At 56.0% G+C, this 19,208-nt stretch overlaps 1 protein-coding gene across 1 annotated transcript in view; it reads right to left on the bottom strand.

The window, feature by feature from the left end:
* The window catches only part of LOC109498468 (basic proline-rich protein-like), a 31,579-nt gene extending 14,888 nt beyond the window's left edge, over window positions 1-16,691 (bottom strand). Inside the window, exon 1 of the mRNA XM_045055031.1 lies at window positions 16,576-16,691. The gene's annotated coding sequence lies outside the window, so the exon portion shown is untranslated. The remainder of the gene's footprint in view (window positions 1-16,575) is intronic.
* Window positions 16,692-19,208: the final 2,517 nt, after the last annotated feature.

Below are 19,208 nucleotides of genomic sequence, written 5' to 3'. Positions count from 1 at the left end.
ACCGGGTGAGCCCAAACCAGCCCGGTGTCTGTGCCGCCGCCCACACCCTGGTCTCCAGACCGGCCGCTGTTGTGCAGGATGCCCCTGACGAGGGGGATGGATGAAGGAAAGCACCATCTCCCGCACCACTTCTCAGAGCCAAGGGGAATCTACAATGACATCGACATAGAAAGTTGAAAATAGCAATGAGGGGGGCGACGCAGACTTCTCTGCCTTCCCCAAGATTCCACCCCGTGGGCCTTGGGGCCTGGAGGTGGGCGCGTGGGAACCCCCCAGGGGACCAAGGGGCTGGCTGGACTGGGAGCCAGCGCTCGGGCACAGCCGCGGGCGGCCCTCCACACCCAGCACGAAAGGTCACGAGTCCCCGGGTCCCGGGAACGCCCTCCACGAGGCACGGTGTATCTCGGCTGGTTCTAACGTAACCGCTCAGGTGAACGACCCCCCTCATGTTTACCACCTGGTCTCTTGAAGGAGCTTCCAAACGTTTTAAGCAGCTCGCAAATCAAATCCCGGGCAGACCGGTCTTCCCCACGGTGACCCTCCTTGCTTAATTAAACCGCATCTAACAAGTGACAGAGACAGGCCGTGTGCTGCTTCCTGGGACACCGTGCCAGCAAGTCCTGCCGGCGGCGCAGGCCCTCCCCGAGCAGATTCGCCTCTCAGGCTCCTCGGCTGGGTCCTGGCGGCTGTCGCAGGCACAACGCCCGAGAACGACGCGTTCAAGGGCACCGTGATAATCAGGCGGGAAGGCGGCCGTCGGTAGGCTGACACAGCGTGCTTTTTAATTATCTGCAGATCTCAATCGCGAAGATGATACTTATGTTATGTCAAAGTTAAGGGATGATTAATAATTTCTCCGTGTACTTGGCAGAGTGGTGCTCCAGACTATGACGATGCGATGCCCTGTCTCTATGCAGCCTCTCTCCTCCGGAGAGTTCAGTCTTCCAAAGACCGCTCCCATGTATGTTTCAGCATCGCTGGGGGAAGAATAAAGTAACACCCGTGGGTCAAATTAACACAGACCATCGGGCAGGGGGCAGAGCCAGGATCAGAGATGGAAAGAAATTCATCAAAAGCCCAACATTTAGGGGCGCCCTGGTGGCTCAGTTGGTTGAGCATCCGACTTAGGCTCAGGTCACGATCTTGCGGTCCATGAGTTCGAGCCTCACATTGGGCGCTGTGCTGACAGCTCGGAGCCTGGAGCCTGCTTCGGATGCGGATTCCCTCTCTCTCTGCCCCTCCCCCTCTCATGCTCTGTCTCTCTCAAAATAAATTAAAGACATTAAAAATAAAAATTAGGGGCGCCTGGGTGGCTCAGTCGGTTAATCGTCCAACTTTGGCTCAGGTCATGATCTCACGGTCCGTGAGTTCGAGCCCCGTGTCGGGCTCTCTGCTGACAGCTCAGAGCCTGGAGCCTGTTTCCGATTCTGTGTCTCCCTCTCTCTCTGACCCTCCCCCGTTCATGCTCTCTCTCTGTCTCAAAAATAAATAAACGTTAAAAAAATAAATAAAAATTAAAATTAAAAGAAGCCCACCATTTTGCTCAGAGGTCGAGCCAGGGAGAGATTGCAGTCGTCCACTCAAGACTGTATCTGCTGGGGTAATGGACTCTCTCTGCCGTAAGAGACGTGTGGTGTCTTCAGCCAGTGAAATCCTACAGTCTGATGTGGGCCAGGCAGCCACCACGGGCGCGTCCCCTCCACACGGCAACGGTGGGGCCCAGGGTTCTCGAGCCTGTGCCTCTTCCAGAGCCGCCTTGGAGGCCTTGCTGACGCTCCGCATCCAGCCGCAGTGAACACAGATGCGCAGCTGCGGACACCCCGGGAGGGTTTCAGGCAAGGTCTGGACGTTACACAACGCACAGCCGCACGCGCCTTGGGCCGGGGCTGCGCGTGGCCACAGCTGATGCGGAGGATGTGCCGGCGCACGGAGTCTCTGAACCTGTGAGGGCACTCGCCGTCCTCTGCCCGCGACCCCGGGAGGGCGCCCGCCGTCCTCTGCCCGCGACCCCGGGAGGGCGCCCGCCGTCCTCTGCCCGTGCCTGCACTTCCGCTCTACCCGCCCTCTTCCGAAAAACGTCTGAAGAGAACCACATAAAAATGCCTCATGCCAACCAAGACAGCACTTCAAAGGATTATGTGAAATTACACCGTCCGCTGATTTCTAAAGAAAATCCACTTACCGCCCAGGCTCACCTTTTCCCTTCCCTCTCTCCTTCTGAAAAGAGAAAACAAATCGGCTCTGGTGCCAGCAAGACGGGGGGGGGCCCGCAGGTCGCCCCTCCGCGGACGGCAGCGAAGAGCTCTGGGCAGAATGCAGAGAGCGCACCTGAGGACTCTGAACAGCCCGCGACAGCGGGAGGACGGGGAAGGGGCACAGAGCCTGACGGATGGCGGCAGCTGCCGGGATGAATGGCTTTCCTCCTCCGTCTTTCGTCCTGGCTTCCAGGCCGCATCTCAGAGCCGCGCAGTGAGCAGGACAGAAATGACTCCGGGAGAACCCCTCTTTCTTGAAAAGGGGCCCCCGAGAGCCAGAGGGTGCGGGGAGGCACCGGGGGATCCTCTCCTCTCCCCTCCCCACCCCTGCCTTGCCGCGAAGCCCCCGCCGGGCACGAAGCTGCGGCCGCGGCGGTACCACAGGCTCCTGAGACGCCCAGGAGAAGCCACTTCTCTGGCGGGGAACCCGGAAAGCGGGCACCTGCGTTCCAAAGAATTTGGGGGACTCCTGCTTTGTTTTCTCTTCCCACGTTGCCCCCGAAAACCACAGCACGCTGTGTGGGCGGGGGGCACGAATCTGAGACTCGGAGAAGCCAGGGCCGTCGAGGCTGGGGAAGGGCCCCTGTGATGCAGAGGGCACTGGACCCAGTAGCCCACACGAGCCCTGGGCTTCTCCCTGGCCGGGCGCCCGTGGAGCCAAGTCAGGGGAGCGTGGCAAAGGCTCCGAGCACTGAGCCGATCCTGCGGTCACTTCCGACAGGTGCTGGGACAGACCTGTGCTCTGAACCTAAGGTTTGAACAAGAGTTAAACAAGGCTTCTCAACCTACGCACCTACGTTGGTGTTTTGGCCCAAATAACGGATGGGGGCGCGATGGGGGGCGGGGGGCCGTCCGTGCCCCGCAGGACGCGTACAGCCGCCCTGGCCTGTGTCCACCAGATGCCAGTAGCACCGCACATGTCACCTAGTGTCCTCGGTGGGCAAAACGCCATCAGGCTGACAAACCCTGATTTCAGCAGAACTCAGCACCTCGCAACAGAATCCTCAATATATCCAGGAGACGATTCAAAATTATTCCGTGCAGTAAAAAACCAGGAAAATACGAGCAATTTTCAAGAGTAAAGAAAATCAGCACACGCCAACTTGAGGAGGGCGCGGAGATTTGAATTACAAGACCAAGACTTGGGAGCCACGGCCATGACCGTGCTCTGTGAGAGCAGGGTGAATGCTTTGGAGACGAAGGGGAAGACAGACGTCGCAGCAGAGGAGAAACTCTACGAAAAAAAAACAAAGAAAAAGAACCAGATGGAAGTTTTAGAACTGAAAAAAAATAAATATTTGATGTGAAATTAAAGATCACCGGGAAGGTTCAAGAGTAGAGTGCAGACAGGAAAGTGACCGAGCGCGCCCGGGGCGGGTCCGTGTAAACTACTCCATGTGCAGAACAGAGGAAACTGGGCGCAGGAGAGAAGGACGGCCTCCAAGCGGACGGGGCGGGTTCGGCCTCCCAACACGGAAAAGTCCGGCGCGCTTCCCGGCAAATTCTAGCACGCCTTGCGCCACATCAGTTCTGCACAACCGCCTCCGGGACACAAGAAGCAGGCACGCCCGCCCACACGTTCTCAGACGCTGGCAGGATCCCGGCGCCAGCCCAGCGATCTCACCGGAAGAGAAAACAGGCCCATCCGCCTCGTGAACGCAGATGTGAAAATCCTGCACAAAACCTCAGTAAAGAAAACTTAGCAGTAACTTTTTATTATTATTATATTTGTATTTTGTATTTTGTATTTTTTTTAATATGAAATTTATTGTCAAATCGGTTTCCATACAACACCCAGGGCTCATCCCAACAGGTGCCCTCCTCGGTGCCCATCCCCCACCCTCCCCTCCCTTCCACCCCCCATCAACCCTCAGTTTGTTCAGTTCTTAAGAGTCTCTTATGTTTTGGCTCCCCCGGCCTCTAATCTTTTTTTTTTCTCCTTCCCCTCCCCAGTGGTCTTCAGTAGTATTTTTTTAAAGATCGCTAATCATGACCAGGGCACCCAGGTGACTCGGTCATTGAGCGTCCAACTCTTGGTTTGGGCTCAGGTCATGACCTCACTGCTCGTGGGATCGGGCCCGTGTCGGGCTCTGTGCTGACAGCGAGAATCCTGCTTAGGATTCTCTCTTTCTCTCCCTCTGCCCCTCCTCCCCCTCAAAATAAATAAATAAACATTTTTTTAAACTGTAAAAAAAAAAAAAAAAAAGGTTAATCATGACAAAGAAGCTTAATCCCAGAGTGTAAGGCTGGTCATCGTCTGAAAATCAATCAACGTGACTCCCCACATTGACAGACCATAGAAGGAACACTCCAGAATCGTACCTATGGACACAGAAAAAGCATTTGACAGAATGCAATATCCAGTCGTGATAAAAACTCTCCGATACACAGGAAGAGAAGGGAGCTTCCTCAACTTGGTATGTGTCACGTGCACTTAATGGCAGAGATTGGATGACTCAACCCCTGGGATCAGGAACAAAGCAAGACGTCACCGCCCCCCCACGCCCGGCCCTTCTTTCCAGCACTGAACTGGGGTTCCTGGCCTCCAGCGCAACGAGGTGAGACACAGAAATAAAAGGCGCAGAGAATGGAAAGGAAGAAATAACACGGTCTGCATTTGGCATAGAATAGGATTGTCTACCTGGAAAACCCCAGAACCCTTTGGAAAGGATTCCACAAAACAAAGAATCTCCAAGAACCAGTGAGCGAGTCAGGCGTGGGCAGTACCAGTACCAGGACAAGTACACAGACCAGTGCAGCAGCACAGCGAGTCCAGGACCCCCACGCAAACACACTCAAGTGACTCTTCAAAGAGTTGAGAAGGCAGTGGAAAGGGTCACCTTTTCAACAAATGATGCTTGTTTGTGCAGATACACGTGTAACAAAAGGAGACTCGCTATCTTTCCTGCAGCACACGAAAATTAACTCTGGTGAGTCTCAGGCATGAATGGAGGAGGCAGACCTATAAAGGCTTTAAGTTAAAAATAGGAGAAAACCTTTCAGACTCTGGGGTTAGGCAGTCGGGTTTTAGATAGGACATCAAAAGCATGATCCGTTAAAAAATTAATAAATTAGACATCAGCAAAATTAAAATTTTTTTGCTCTGTGGAAGACACTGTTGAGGAAAAAAAAAAAAAAAAAAAAGGAAGCCAGAGACTGGGAACAAATATCTGCAAACCAAATATCTGACAAAGAACTCACATCCGGAAGATACAAAGAACTCTCAAAACTCAAAAGTAAGAAAACACACAACCTGATTTTTTTTAATGGACAAAAGTGTGAACAGATGCTTCAGCAGAGAAGATTTATGGGTGGAAAACACGGACATGAAAAGCCAGCCAACATCATTAGTCATCGGGGAGATGCAACACAAAACCACATTTGGAAGGCCTGTGCACAGACCACAGTGGCTGGATTTCAATGACAGATCACACGCGTGTTGCCAAGGACGGAGGTCACCGGGGACTCGGGGACTCTGCTGGCGGGATGCGCCATGGTCAAGCCACCTTCGGAAGGGGTTTAGCGGTCCCTCGTAAAGCGAAGCATACATTTACCCCACGGCCTAGAATCTTCTTTCAAGGCGAGCGAGTAACGCCAATTGTGATCACACAGGGCCCGTGGGAGACGCTTGTCGCGGGTGTGCTCATACTCCCCCAAATCAGGAAAACCCAGGCATCCATCAGTGGTGCCGTCCATGCACCCACGGGGCACTTCTCAGCGGTGACAAGCGGTGAGGTATTCATACCTGCATGCACATGGCTACGGCTTAGACACATCACGCTAAGTTGAAGGCGCCGGAAAGAGGGGCCACAGACCGACGCAGTCACGTGACCTTCCGGAAGGGCGTAGGGGTGCAGATCCGACGAGAAGCTGTCTGGGGCAGGGTGGGAGAGGATAGGCTCCGGGGCGAAGCTCAAGGACGTTAGGGGGTGATGGCTGCGGTGGGGGCCACACCGCCATGCACTTGTCAAAAGCTGATGGGTTGTACACTAAAAAAGCATACACAAATATAAAAACCAGATTTAAGAAAACTAATCTTGGGGCGCCTGGGTGGCCCAGTCAGTTAAGCATCCGACTTCGGCTCAGGTCATGATCTCACGGTTCGTGGGTTCGAGCCCCTCATTGGGCTCTGTGCTGACAGCTCAGAGCCTGGAGCCTGCTTCGGATTCTGTGTCTCCCTCTCTCCCTGACCCTCCCCCATTCATGCTCTGTCTCTCTCTGTCTCAAAAATAAATAAACATTAAAAAAAAATTTAAACAGCTAATTTAAAAAAAAAAAGAAAGAAAACTAATTTTAAGATGTCCACATGTAAGCGACACCATGGTGGCTAAGAACGTCCAGAGGAGAAATCCTAGGCACTCTCATGGTCACGGAAGGGCTCACACCTGGGGACGCTTTGGAAGCCACAGAAACGGGGTAAGTGGAGGGGAGAGGTGTGCACGTGGGTAGGGCAGCAGGACGGGGCCGGGGGTGCGGCCGCGGCTGGGCGGACCGGGCAGGGCCAGAGTGCGGGGTGGGAAGTGGCCCCGGGGACACGTGGAGGTAAGGCTGGCCGTGGAGGGCCTTCGGCGGGGGGCTCTGGACCCGGCATCTTCACCTTGCCTCTCAGCCTCTCCGAACTCTTTGGTCTTTGCCATCAAAACTTCGATGGCAGTCAGCGATGTGCCTCCCTTACTGATGGAATGACATCGTCTGTCTTCACGACTGAAAGTTTTCACATCTGCAGAAAGCTTTAGCAGCACTTACGACATAACACCAGGAAAATGACCCTTTACCAAAGTATCACCCCGCTGCGCATTTAGAACATTGCCTGCCTCCAGGGAAGCAGAACTTTGGGAACCCCACCCAGGACTTGCCCCCGGACACCCCTCCACCGCGTTGTGACAGAGGTACGGCCACAGCCCTCCACGAGCATCGATATGAGAACCATCCAGCCGCCCCGAGTCTCTCCTCCTCGGGAAACGGGTCGAAGGGAAGGTCCTCCAAGCCGCCCAAAGACCGTTTCGGAAGAGCTTAGCTCTAAGAACTGGAATTCAGTTCCGAGAAGAAGTTCATTTCTGCAAATGGGTCTGTTTTTGTGTTTTCGTGTCTGTCCTATACTGCAGTCTACTGAAAGACTACGCTTCTTGCCTGAAAAGCAAAAATAAACACACGTCATCATCCCTCTGAACAAGCAGGCCCTTAACCAGAGGACAAAGGGTGACAACGCCGAACGCCGACCCCAGGCACTTGCAGGCCCAGGAGGAGGCCCTGCTACTCGGCCTGTAGCAGGTGGACCATGAGTGAGCATCGACCCCAGCCCTCCTCGGGGCTGGCGGGGAGAGTTGCTCGAGCCCCATGGAGAGGCCACAGCCCAGGCTGAGCGTCTGCCCGCCAGCTCAGAGCGCCCCTGAGCTGGCTGGCCATGGGAGGGCATGCGGGGCCGTTCCTTGAGGGGCTGGCTGGCCACGGGCAGGGGCGTGGGGCCGGCTGGCCCGTGTGTGGCCGGCTGGCCGCGGACGGGTATGCGGGGCTGGCCCACGCGCACCAGGAGTCCCCCGTCCTCTCAATACAAAGGGCCACGTGCAGAGACTCGGCCCCCGTGACCAACTCAAGCCTCTGTGATAAAATCGAGCATAGCACCCTGCTGTTGGGTCCCTTCTCTTATCAAACATCCTTGATGACTAACGGGAGAGACTGGGTTACAGGTGTCACAGGGGTCAGGGGGCAGGTATGGGTAACAGGTCACGAAAGGGAATTGTCTCCAGAAGCCCCCAAACGCCTCCCCTCTCAGGAGGCGTGAAGACAGGCCCACCGCCTGCTGGGGACCGGGGCTCTTACGCTCCTTCTGCCCTTACCCCCAGCTACCCTGCTGTGGACACTTAGTTCATAAGCCCCCGGACATGTCCACATGGGGCACAGGGATGACGGACTGACGAGAGAGCAGAGGAAGAAAAAGAAAGAGAAGTGGGAGGAGAGTCTTGGGCTTCTCTGTAAGCACAGACGACCTGGTCACGCGCTGGGGAAGGACCAGCGTTCTCGCAACGACTTCAGCCTACTTGAGGCATCTGGGAGTTAACCATCCGAGCCCCACGCAGGTCTGGGTCGCCTCGCAGCACGGTTTCCGTTCTGTGCGCCTCGTCGTCGTGTGTGCGAGCCCATTCCTGCCCCGTGTGGACACAGGGTCCCAGATAAGATGGCCTCGAACCACAGGGAAAATAATCTCAACCCTCATGAAGCTGCCTTGCAATTTAGCCCACCTCTTGCTGTACGCAGGCCTTCCGTTAGGAAACCTCAAGGTTATTTCTTAAAAGGCAACCCCCCCCCCACTGACCTTATCGCCCTCGCCCCCATCCCACCACACCCCCCGTCACACGACCGGAGAAATATGAGCTGTCAGCACCTCGGGGCACCTTCCTGGTGGCCAGGGTGCTGGAGTGGAGGCCCGAACGTGACAGGCTGCAGGGCAGAGCCGGCCACGGGTCCCCTTGCCCAGGACGGGCAACAGCAGCCATGAACTAAGTGGTTTTCTCGTGACGGACCCTTCGGTCCTGCCCGGGGCCATTCCAAATGTGCTTCCGGCACAATAGCTTAATTTATCGTTGCTGGCAGTTTGAGTGGACGGCAGCTTAATTTGTGGCCCGAGGTCAGCTGACCCTCACTCTGTAATCTCCAGAGTTTGTTCTATATATTTAGGCTCCATTCTTCGGCGGCTTCCAAGGCAGCAAATTAGAACTCCCTTTCTTTTATAACAAGAGAAAAATTAGTTTATCCACAGAAGGAAACAGAAATAAATTAGAATTCTCTGTCTTCCTCATGGAAGGGAGGAGAGGGGGGAGGCACTGATTTATGCGTGAGAACAGGGCACATTACTCAGGATCTCGCTCGGCGCTCGTGATCCCGAAAGGGGGCTTAGCAAACTCTGGTGTCGGGGACGGCGAGGCCGAGGGGCCCGGTCCACCGGATGGCCCGAAGGAGGCTAACCCAGCTGCCGTGCGTGAGGCCCCGACTTCAGTGAATCACGGAGCAGACGAGCAGACGTAAAGCTGACGTTCTATCGAACCTAATTTATGTGCTTCTTCCCAGTCTTGGCCACACTCACCAGCATCAATTACTACCAGTGTGAGGCAGATGGGAGGGGAGGTAGGAGGAAATTCTCACTAATGGAGACCGGGCGAGTGTCCTTCTGGAGGGAAGCCCCAAGGGCTGGCTGGACAGGTCCGCGCCGGATGCGCGGGTCTCCGCCCGCCACACGCACCTCCGTTTCACACGCCCTCCCCTAGGAGGGGTGCTTTTCCCCTTTAATTCCACACATCGGCCCGCGTAGACTAAAGCAGTTACCCGTAACTGCCGCATCAGACCCCCGGAGAGTCCTGCTTGTTCCGGGGAACCCTAAGCAGCTGCCGAGCTCATGGGCCTCAACCTCGTGCCCAGGGCCGGGCGCGCACACACACACGAGCCCCGCTCATCCCCCGCCGGCGGCCACAGACGCCTCCCGTCCCGCGCCCCGTGTCGAGAGCCCGGCCGCACCCTCCGGACCGCTGGCCGCATCTCGGGGTACCGCAGGGGAGCCCCTGCTCGCGCCCCGTGTCTTCCCCAGGCCTCCCCGGATGACGTCACCTGCCTCTCTGACAGCCAGCATCTTCGCCTCTTCCGACACGCTTGATAGTTTCCGCTCCTTCAATTCTACTTGGGATTCCACGCCGTCCACCGGTCCGTGTCTCTCACCCAGCGTCGAGGAAAAACCAGAGCTGGACGGTAAAGCTCCAGGTTTACCGCAGATTTCGCTCAGGAGTAAAACTGGAGAACAGGGGCATCAGTGTGAAAGTGGGCTCGAGCCCAAACGCAGCGGGGCAAGCGGGAACCCACAGCCAAGGAGCACGGCGGGGTCCATGGACAGGAGCCCACCGGGAGGAAGTGGGGGGGGCGCGGGGGACCGACCGGCCCGGCTGGAGCCGCGCGGGTCAGACAGAGGATGGGGACCTCCAGCCAGACCAGCCCAGCCAGACTGTCGAGAAGACGGGACGATGAAGACACGAACGCAGAAGCCGGGAAGCCCAGGCTTGGGCGACGAGTCCGGGGAATCCCACCCAGAGTCTGGTGGAGAGAACCTGTCAGCAGTGCGTGAGCTCCCAGGGACCGGGACGAGGTCGTGTTCCTTCGTGCCCGACCCGCGTCTGGGCAGGCACGCCAGCGAGCGGCGGGCAGAGCTGAGAGCGTGTGGCCCTGTGGCTTCATGGCTGTGTCTTCAGGCCCCCTGAAGTAGGGCCAGGTGCACGCTGTGCGCCAGGCCCTGAGACCCGGCTGTTCCCGGGGTGGGCGGCCTGCTGGCTGGTGTCCCCGCGCAACGGGTAGGAACCCCCTCCAGCGCACAGAAGCCCCGCCCCAGGCAGCCTCCACCCGCCCCCTCCCGCAGGCCCCAGGGTGGTGGGGGGCAGCGGGTGTGAGAGCCCCAGCGGTCTCGTTGCCGTAACAACGGACAGGGTAGCTGTCATCTCTTCCGGTTCCGCAGGGATCAGGCACCATGGTCTCTTAAACCTCAGTGGCCTAGGGACACGGGGTAGACACCAGCATCCCGAGTTTACACGCGGGAAGACAGAAGCACAGAAGCTGAATCGCTCGTCACAGGGACGCCGACAGTGAGGGACAGACGTGAATCGCAGCCCAGGTCGGGCTCCAGAGCCCCAGCTCCGTATGGGTGCTCGGAACAGGCAGTGTCCACAGCGGGTGGACCCGTGCCCCCGGGGTGGGCCTGCTGTCCCTGTCCCGCCAACGCCAACCGACAGACACGCTCAGGGTCGTCACACAGCAAGGAAATGGGAATCTGCCTGAAAGAGAAAAGGCCCACAAACAACAACGGCCATCCCCTGGTCCGGTCCCCTCCCTCCTCCGTGACCACCCGTCTGCCACAGCGGGTCCCTGCACGGATCCCCGAGAACTGAGTCCTGATGAACTGCTGTGTCTCACGTGGGAGGAGGAAGGTTTAAAGATCACGATTTTGCAAAACGGCCAACGAGTGTCGAGTGGGACATCTCCCTTTAAGGGCTGGTCCGTCGGGCACTTCAGCCACTGGCCGCAGACACAGTCCGCAGGGGAAGAGGCTCAGAGAGCCGACAGACGGGTGGCCCAGCCGTGGAGCCTTCCCCGCCAGCCACACCTTCCCTGTGTGGCTCGGAGCGCTCGGGGGGCATCTTTCTTTAGGGGTGACTTAATGGTCCAGGCTCCTGTCCAGATCTCGACAGGATGACTGCTTTATGGGACCCTATAATGGATTCCACCCCACGCTGCAATCCATCATCGCCGGCGCCACAGCGTGCCCTGCGCCCAGGAGGGCGATCACGCACGTTCAGTCCCCTCAGCCACCACGACTACCCCCACCAACCACAGTTTAAATAAAGCAGTAACTCACCTCAACCTCTTCGGCTTAATCACACCCATCATCTTGCATATTTCCAAAGGAGTGCGCATTAACGGTTCTTAAACAGGGCTGAGCGAAGGTCACATGGATTTGCCCCCTCCACGCGGTGCAGGAGGTGGGCTGACGATCACGAAGCCAGAGTGCTCCGTGTGGCACCTGCCCCCCGAGGCTCCGGCTCCTTCCGGTCCCCACTGCTCCCCTGACCCCTGACATGAGGTCTGCACTGACTTCAAGGGTACACACGTCTGTAGACCCTCCACTCCTGCCAGGGTTCTGCACAGCAGTGAATCTTGTCTTAATCACCGGGACACGGGCGCTCCACGCATGGGCCCTGGAACCTTCCTGACGCTCCAGGGAATCGCCTGTGCTGCAGGCGGCCCCAGGGCAGCTGGAGGAGCAGAGAGCCCTGGGGCTCCACTCCCCGCTCCCTCCCTCGCCACCCCTGCACCCAGATTCTGCACCCTGGATGTGAACACCCTTCACCGACATCTCCCCTCTGCAGTTCTGAACGTGCGGACTGAACTGTGAGCTCTTCCAGGGCAGGACAATGTTTTATTTGCTTTATACGCCCAGCACTTGGCATAGCACCTAAAGCCCAACATATGTTTGGTAAAAGAACGGACTCAAATGTCACCTGGCCACGACCCGGGGTGACGGATCATACACTACTCTGCCCAGAGCACCTGCGATAGATCAAGCTTTAAGAATAAATTGAATTGTCATTCCACTGGTGAACGGTGTCCTCTTAAAATTTCGTCTAGTTTTGTAAAGATACAGACCATTCTTGGAATTAAGTCGATCTATTGTTTTGCTTGGTAACAACGTGCATCAGAGGTTACGTGCTGCACTGGGCTCCGTGCAGGGACAAACATAAAACGCCTACATAAGAAGGAAGAAACATCTCACATAGGCAACTGAACTTTCCACCTCAAAGTATTAGAAAAAGAACAGACCAAGCTCAAAGTTAGCAAAAGGAAGGAAATAATAAAGATTAGAGGAAAATTTGTGAAATAGACACCAGAAAAACAACAAAAAAAGATCCATGTAACTAAGAGCTGCATGGGGTTTTTTTCTGAAAAGATACACAAAACTGACCAACTTGTATCTAGACCAGCAAAGAAACAAGGGGAAACTCAAATAAATAAAATTACAAATGAAAGGGGACATTACGACTGATGTCACAAAATGTAAAAGCTCGTAAGAGACTGGTATCGACAATTACATGCCAACAAATCTGACAACTAGAAGAGATGGAAAATTCTTAGAAATGCAAGCTACCAAGGCTGACTCACGAAGAACCAGACATGGAGACTGAATTAGTAATTAAAACCCACTCACAAAGAAAAACCCAGGACCAAATGGCTTCTCCGGTGAATTCGACCAAACATTTAAAGAATTAACTGCAATCCTCCTCAAACTCGTCCAAACAGGAATTCCCAAACTCACTTTTTGAAGCCAGCATTACCCTGACACCAAAGCCACATAATAGACGCCACAAGGAAAGGAAATTATAGACCAATATCCCTGATGAATATAGATGCAAAAATTCTCAACAAGATACCAGCAGATCAAATTCTACAGCACACTAAGAGGATCATACGCCACAATCAAGTGGATTTATCCCCGGGATACAAGGGTGGTTCAACACACACAAATCAACAAATCTGATACACTGCATTAACGGAGTAAAAGGTAAAAATCATAGGCTCGTGTCAACATATGCAGAAAAAAACCATTTGACAAAATTCCACATCCTTTCATGACAAAACTCAACAAATTAGGTACAAAAGGAACATATGTGAACACAATACAAGCTGTAGATGATGAGCCCACAGCTCCTATTGTCCTCAGCGGGAGCACAAAGGGTTTTCCTCTAAGGTCAGGAACAAGACCAGGGTGCCCCACTCTCGCTTGCTCCCGTGCAACGTGGTACTGAAGTCCTATCACGGCAATCAGGCCAGAGAAAGAAACAAAAGGCATCTGCACTGGAAAAGGAGAGGCAAACTTGTCTGGTCTGCAGATGACACGACATTGTACACAGAAACCCCTCAGGACTCCACCTAACACCTGTTAGAACTGATGAGTGCAGTCGAGTCGCAGAATACAAAATCAACAGACAAAAATCAGCAGCATTTCTTTCTCTACATTGAAACTATCTGAAAAAGAAACTGGGAAAACAATCATCTAGGTGATAAGAGCACAGGACACACAAAACGTAGACATTTTATACATCAGTGTATAAAACATCGATGAAAGAAACCGAAGAAGACACAAACAAATGGGAAGATGCGCTGTGTTCCTGAACGGAAACGATTGCTATTGTGAAAACGTCTCTACTACTCAAGACAATCTACAGATTCGGTGGATTCCCTCTAAAAAACCACAGTGGCAGTTCTCACAAAAATAGAAAAGACCATCCTAAAATTCGTATGCAACCTCAAAGTCCTTGAATAGCCAAAGCAATACTGAGCAAAAGGGACAGAGCCGGAGACATCACACTTCCTAGCGTCCAATTACATTACAAAGCTACAGTGATCAAAACAGTATGATCCTGGCATTGAAAGAAAAAAGACACACAGAACATTGGGACAGAAATAAACCCAAATGCATGTGATCAATTAATCTTTGACCAAGTCTCCCAAAATGCACAATGGGTAAAAGATAGTCTCTTCAACAAATGGTGTTGGGAAAACTGGGTATTCACATGCAAAAGAATGAAATTAAAATCAGACTCTTACACCAGTCACAAAAATTAACTCGAAATGAATCGAACATTTACACCTAAGACCTGAAATTGTAAAAATCCTAGGAGAAAACATAGCAAAGATCTTTGATGTTGGTTTTGGCAACAATTTTTTTTTTTTTTGCATGACCCCAAACGCATTGGCAACAAAGGCAAAAATAAACAAATGTTATTACATCACACTATAAAGCTTCTGCACAGCAAAGGAGACCATCAACAAAATGGGAAGGCAACCTACAGAATAGGAGAGTATATGTGAAACCAGAGATCTGCTAAGGGACTAACATTCAAAATACATAAGCAACTCACACAGCTCAATAGCAAACAAACCACCAAACAAGCAAATAATACAAAACTAAACAAAAACCAGAGGCACCTGAGTGGCTCAGTCAGTTAAGCATCCGACTCTTGGTTTCAACTCAGGTCATGGTCTCATGGTTTGTGAGTTCAAGATGCACGGGTCCATGCGGCTCTGCGTGGACAGCTCAGGGCCCGCTTAGGATTCTCCCTCTCCCTCTCAAAATAAATATTAAGAAAAAGCAAACAAACCCATAACCTGACTTAAAAATCAAACAAGTATCTGGATATGGATTTCCCAGAAGACACACAAATGTTCAAGAGGCATGTGAACAGGTGCTCAACGTCACTCATCACCAGGGATAAGCCACTGATGTCACCTCACAACTCAGAATGGCCATCATCAAAAAGACAAAAAAGGCAACAGGTGCTGGCGAAGATGTGGAGAAAGGGGGACCCTTGTGCACTGTTGGTGGGAATGCAAACTGGTGCAGCTGCTCTGGAAAAGCACATGGGGGTCCTCAAAATGTTATTGCCTCAAAATGTAGGGAAACACCCTCCAATCCAGCAACCCCAGCTCTGGGCATCTCTTCAAACAAAGGAACTGAGGTCAGGCCCTTGAAGGCGTCTGCTCTCCTGTACTCAAAGCAACACTGTTCACAATGTGATGGACGAACGGACAAAGACGTGGTACGCGCTGTGCTGGATCATCATCCAGCCCTGAGAAAAGGGACAGAATCCCACCCCCGTGACCACATGGATGGACCTGGAGGGCGTTCTGCTAAATGAGATAAGCCAGACACCAAAAGACAAATACCGTATGATCTCACGTACCTGTGGAGTCTGAAATACTCAAACTCACAGTCACAGGGCGCAGCGTGGGCACCGAGGACTTGGGGGAGAGGGACACACAAGTGTGGTCTGAGGGTGCAGACTGGGCGAGGAGCACAGTCTGGAGGTCGCCACTGCCACACGGCGCCCGGAGCTAAGAACACTGAATGGTATACTTAAAACGTGCTGAGTGCAGATGTTTGGTTAAGTGTTCTTATCACACACACATAATAATCATAATAGCAGTGGGAGGAAACTGGGGAGGTGGGAAATGTGGCTGTGGCCTTGAAGGGAGGGCGTGGCTTCAAGGGCGTACACTTGTCCCCACACTCATCCCGCTGTATACGTTAAGAATGCACAGCCTTCACAGGCCGCGCTTCAATAAAGGGTTTTAACAAAACAAAGGTGAACATCAATCAGGCTGTCTTCCTTCCATATTTTGGTCTCAAACCTCCGAGTATCAGCCAAGAAATGAGATAACCGTTTTAACTTGAACTTATTAAAACTGAAGTTGAAGCCTAAATCCAAGCTGATCTCAGGCACAGCCGCACAGTCCTGAACGGCGGGGACCGCGGCGTCCCTTCCCCTCCTGGTGCCGGGAGCGGGGCCCGGGCTTCCAGTTCCGGCCTGCCCCTGCGCAGGGCACGCAGCCACCTCCCCGTGTGACGTGAGAGGGCTGGGCCCACGGGCTCTGAGCCCCTGCTCGCACGTGGCCGGAAGTCAGCCTGCGTGTCCCGGTTACCGACAGTCCGCTCCCGGAGGCTCGGTGCCCACGCACAGGGAAACCAGGCCGCCGGGCCTGCCTCCGGTCCCACCCGGAAGCCCGCGGCCCGGTGCACACGCAACGGGGCGGGCACGCGCTTGCACGCAGCCTGATTCTCGGGACCAGTGTTCGTCTTCCCAAGAAAGTAAAATCTGCCTCCCTTCGACTTTGCACATTGGTGTCCTCTGCGTCTTGGGCAAAACTAAATTTACATCCACTTGCACAAGGGACCCCCACGCGACAGGGCCCCCGGCCTGTTCCGGGTCCCTCTCCTCCCAGCTCCCCTTACTGTGCCACTTCCTGTGCTCCGGACGTGCAGCCACCGCGAGGAGCAGTCGGGCGACACCCGCGTGGGCAGGTGTGCTCCCCAGCCAGGCCGCTCAGAACCAGCGTGCCCGGGGGCGGGGCGTACAGGCCAGGGGCGGGGCGTGCTGCTGGGGGCGGGGCGAACGGGCCCGGGGCGGGGCGTGTTGCCGGGGGGCGGGGTATACGGCCAGGCCGCGGGACTAGACTCCCGACCTCACAACCGGACGACTCTGGCAAACCCTGTGAGGGCCCGGCCCCACCTGCTTAGCTACAAGGTGGGAACACGGTCCCGGCCCCACGGGCCACTGGGAGCTTTAAGTGAGATGCTGCGTGCCTCAGTGCCCAGCGCGGTGCCACCACCCCGCAACCCCCAGTTTGGACCGGGGACTAGCAAGCCGAGGCTGTCCTCATCACTTGGAGTCACTGTGACACGTCTGTGTACTTCTCAGGAAGCAAGAGGCTCCTTTCAGGAGCCCTCGAGATGAAGCTCCTCTAGACGGGCACGTCCTGCATCATCAAGGACGTGGGACGAGACGCCCTTCCTGCTTGAAGCAAAGCGCCTCGGCCCGGAGCTCCTCTGGCTGGTTTCCCTGCGCTCGTCTGTCCGCCCAGCGTTCTGACACAGCTGTGTCTGCCCCCAGAGCACCCGACCCCCTGCCCACGCTCGCCCCGCCCCGTGCAGGGAGGCATCACGGGGACCACGTGGCCACGCAGCACGGGCCACCGGCAGCGGCCCTTTCCTGAGAATGGCTTCCGTGGGTGATGGGAGCGGTCGGTGGGCAGCAGCAGAAGGGAGACGTGTGCAGGGCCCAGCCCGCGCCACCAGCCCCCAACCCTGCCGGGGCTCTTCCTCTGACAGCTCCTTCCCCGTCCGGACCCAAAGTCCCGCGTGTTTCGTGTAATACCTTCCCCCGGGCACCAGGCCTGGTGAGGACCCTCCTGTGGTGCACGGTGGCAGCCTGCCCAGGAAACAAGACGGTGACAGGTACTGCCGGCCAGTGGCAATCTGGATCTTCCCCTGTGGGCCTCGGTCCACGGGACAGCACACTGTCTGCTACTTAACGGTCACAGTGGTCGACAAACCGTTTCACTTAACTTACCCATTTCACGGATGAGAAGGCTGAGGCTGAGAAGCTCACTGACTGTCCGAGTCCTGGAGCCTGGCAGGTGGCAGAGCCAGGTCTAAGCCAGGTCACACATCACAGTCCTGCTCTGTGCCCCCTGGTTGCGTGCTGGCCGGGCAGGCCAGCCAGGAGGGCCGGGTCAGGTGGGTGGGCCAGGATGCCCCCCACACCCCCAAGCACCTGCACAGGGGCGCCTGAGCTCGTGCCTTTCACTCCATGGTGTCTGAGCCCCGCCGCCCTCCGGTCGCCACGTCCCGTACCGGGTCTGTCGCGTGTCCACAGAGGGCGGGGCTAGCTCCTCCAGGCCAGCAGGGAGCACCGCCCCCCACAGCCGGCCGCTGAGCTCATGACAATGCCCAGTGCGGACCCCCACCCGGCCGGCATCACTCCGTCACCCTGCCCCTCGACAGGACACAGCACGGACGTCCCTGGGTGGCCGCGGGGCGCAGCAGTGAGTGACAGCCCACGTCACAGAGCCTGGCCCGCCTCCGTGGGGTCAGTGCCCTCTGGGGCCGTTCACCCACCCGGCTGGCAGGTCCGCGTCTGCTTCCCGTCATGTGCAGAAGTGCCCGGAGCAGGACACCTGCCAAGGGGGCCTGAGTCTGGCGCTCTGGGCGGGCGGGCAAAGAAGCCGCCCCGGGCAGCCCGCAGAGCAGCTGACACACGGGTGCTTTTGGGAATAGGAAAGATGAGATTACTGAACCGGTACTCCTTCGAGCACCGTCCACACCTCAGACAACGTGACCTGCGCCTTCAGGAGGCGGGCCCTACTCTCTGTTCACGAGGAAGCTATCAGCCAGAACGAGGACATTGCCCAAAGTGTCCCGGTTCATAAAGGGGCCCAGTCGTGACCCAAACTCGGCCCTCTGGCTGCAAAACCGCAAACCCCACTCCAGGCACCAAACGACGCTAAAGGAGGAGGGGGCGGCAGGTGACGGCCACCGAGGCTGACGTGCTCCCGGCTGCGTGTGATGTGCTCCCAGGCTGCACTGCAAGGTCACCTGAGGTCATCCTGGGGTCTGGCCTGACCCGGGTGAGCCGGGGGGAACGCCCCCCGCTCCTGCCAGATGCACTGTGGGTGAGCAGCGCTGGGGACCCTCAGGACCCACGGGGCCCACGCCGCGTGCTGTCCTCGGCACTCGCGTGTGCCGTCGGTCTCCGTCTGTCTGATTAAAAGCAAAACGATGAATTCTCCCCCACGGCCCGCTGCAGCGTCTCTGCACACAGACAGGCACACAAGCCTGTGTACCCACGAGCCCGACCCCACCCAACCGTCCTCCGCGACAGCCGTGCCACAGCCACCGCTCCGGAGGGGCCGGGAGTATTTGGCCACGAGCCCCCCGGCCCCCGAGCCTGGTTCCGTGGGGGACCACCGAGCCCCGTGTTCAACGGGCCGTGGGCCACTCTGCTCACGCGACCGGGAGCACGGATTTGATGCCCGAGGGCAGCGGACATGGCACCGGCCCCAGAGTCAGGCGTCTGCCTCCCACGA

The sequence above is a fragment of the Felis catus genome, chromosome A3 (genome assembly GCF_018350175.1).
Source record: "Felis catus isolate Fca126 chromosome A3, F.catus_Fca126_mat1.0, whole genome shotgun sequence".
NCBI classification, from domain to species: domain Eukaryota; kingdom Metazoa; phylum Chordata; class Mammalia; order Carnivora; family Felidae; genus Felis; species Felis catus.
The sequence above is the reverse complement of the archived record's forward strand: the minus strand, read 5'-3'. Positions and strand labels throughout refer to the sequence as shown.